General features: G+C 45.0%; 1 protein-coding gene across 1 annotated transcript in view; it reads left to right on the top strand.

The window, feature by feature from the left end:
- The window catches only part of LOC123512965 (discoidin domain-containing receptor 2-like), a 34641-nt gene that overhangs the window by 19215 nt on the left and 12926 nt on the right, over nt 1-2500 (top strand). The window lies entirely within an intron of this gene.

Genomic DNA, 2500 nt, shown 5'->3' with positions numbered 1-2500 from the left:
TCATATTTTTTTACGGGGGTGGTTGGCAGGGTTCGGATTTATGAATGTGGTTTTGAAGTGGACCCGAAGTAGCGTTCATCGTTGTGGGGGCGCCGTGAGGAGAATGAAGGCTGCTGGGCGTGGGACGGTGGGACGGTGGGACGGTGGGACTATGGGGCGGCCTGGACTTGAGTGGATGGCTGATGGAACGAGGGATGTGTGGTGATAGGAAGGAACGTCTCTTCATTAGGTTACGTTGCTCCACCTGTTTTCTCCATCCGTTGGGGGTCCACAGAAACTTGTCCCATCAAAGCGGAGGATAAAGGTAGGAAAGAGAGGGAAGGAGAGGGAGGGAGTGAGAGAGGATACGAGTTTTAAGAAAGGGAAGGATTGCGAGGCTGAGATAAAGAGAGGGAATACGAGTTTTTAGTAAAGGGAGAGGAAGAATGCTGGCTTGTAATAAAGGAAGAGAATGTGACTTTGGAAATAGTGGGAGAGAATACAAATTTTACAATCTCTCTCTCTCTCTCTCTCTCTCTCTCTCTCTCTCTCTTTCTCCCTCCCTCTCTCCCTTTTTCCTTCCCACCTACCCACCCTCTTTTCTCGCCCCAGTCCTCTAAATGTCCCTCTAATGTCGACACTCTGACGGTGAAAACAGAATGAAAAGACGAATGACCAATACCTTCCAGACTCATCCAATTCCAGTGAAGTCTCCCAGGAGGGACATCGAGAAAGGGGGCGGCCTGGATGAGAGAAAAAAACGAGAGTGTGGCTTAGAATAACGATGGGAGCGAATGGAGGGCAGGATAAATGGGTGAGAGAAAGAAAAAGAAAAAAAAACAAAGACTAAGAAGTTAATAGAATGAAAGAAAATGACAAAGAAATGAGGATAAAGAGGAGGATGAAGTGAGAGGTTTGAATATAGATGACATGAATGGAAAGTATGATAAATTAATGTAGGAAACGAAAGAAGGAAGAAAAAAACAACGTAAAGACAAAGAAACTACCAAACAAAATTAAGAAAAAAAAGAAAGAAGAAACAAGAGAGAGAAAGACAAAATGAAAAGAAAACGGGAAAAGGTTTAATAGTTCTTGTTTTATGTTCGCTGAGGCTTCGAAACGCGCGTCACCGGTTCGAAATATAGGAAATGACATCCGAATTAGGGGAGTGTGACAGCCTCGTTATCTTTGTTATGGTTCGGTTAAGGAGACGTTGGCCTTTGGTGGAACAAATTAAAAGGATTCACGGCCATCCCTCTCAGATTACCGCGCTGAGAGAGAGAGAGAGAAAGAGAGAGAGAGAGAGAGAGGTGTTAGAAGAGATGAAGAATGATGACAGAGTACAAGGAGGAGGAGGAAGAGGAGGAGGAGGAGGAGGAGAGGGAAAGTGGAAGAGAGGGAGAGAGAAACAAATCCCTCAGTAAGAAACGTATGTAAATGTGGGAGTCCAAGGTCTCTCTCTCTCTCTCTCTCTCTCTCTCTCTCTCTCTCTCTCTCTCTCTCTCTCTCTCTCTCTCTCTGTCTCGAAACAAAAGCAATAAAACAACAGTCCCTTTAACTTCCACCAACATTGCAAACAACAACAACAGCAGCGACAACAACAACAACAACAACAACAACAAAAACAAAAACAGTATGTAACTTTAGCATACCAATAGCAAACGTGAGTCAGCTGGAACAGGAAGAGGAGAAGGAGGAGGAGGAGGAGGAAGGAAGGAAGGAAGAGGAGAACAAAAATATAAAAGAACAAAAACAGAACAATGAAGAAATTAAGAAAGAAAAAGAGAACTAAGGAGGAAAATTATTATTATTATTATTATTATTATTATTATCATTATTATTATTATTATTATTATTATTATTATTATTATTATCATTAGGAGGAGGAAGAGGAAGACCTTTCGATTGGCTCTCCTAAAAGACTATTCCCTTACGCCCCTCGAGAACAGAGCCTCCAGGGTGACAGGGAAGTGCCAGAGGGGTGCCGCAGGGTGAGGGCGAAAGAGTCGGGTTACCTTGAAGCAAAAATGACACCCAATCCAGCAGCTTCCCTTCTCTCTCTCTCTCTCTCTCTCTCTCTCTCTCTCTCTCTCTCTCTCTCTCTCTCTCTCTCTCTCTCAGGCGACCCGCAAGGAGAGAACTAGTCCCATTTTTTTTTGTATTTGTTTATTTTTTCACGTCCTCTTTTCAGCGAGAATCCCGGAGCGTTGCAGCGGCGGATTTTCTAAAGGAAGACTTAATTCTCTTGTTGGCGGGGCTGATCTTGTCGCTGAGGCGTATCGGAACCCGTCCAGTGAGGAGCCCCCTCATCCTCCTCCTCGTCCTCCTCCTTCTCCTTCTCCTCCTTATTCTCCCCTCACCTCTTCTAACCTTCCTGCGTCTCACCCTCCTCCTTTTCTTTCACCTTCGCTCGCGCTTCTCCTGCTTGGTCTCTTCTTCCTCTTCTTCTTCTTCCTCCTCCTGTGGCCGCGTGGTGGTCGTGTTGTCCTCGTACCTTCCTGACGTTCGAAGATGGAGTGAA

This window comes from Portunus trituberculatus, chromosome 35 (assembly GCF_017591435.1).
Source record: "Portunus trituberculatus isolate SZX2019 chromosome 35, ASM1759143v1, whole genome shotgun sequence".
Lineage (NCBI taxonomy): Eukaryota > Metazoa > Arthropoda > Malacostraca > Decapoda > Portunidae > Portunus > Portunus trituberculatus.
Note: the sequence above shows the minus strand (reverse complement) of the source record. Positions and strands in the feature narration are given on the sequence as shown.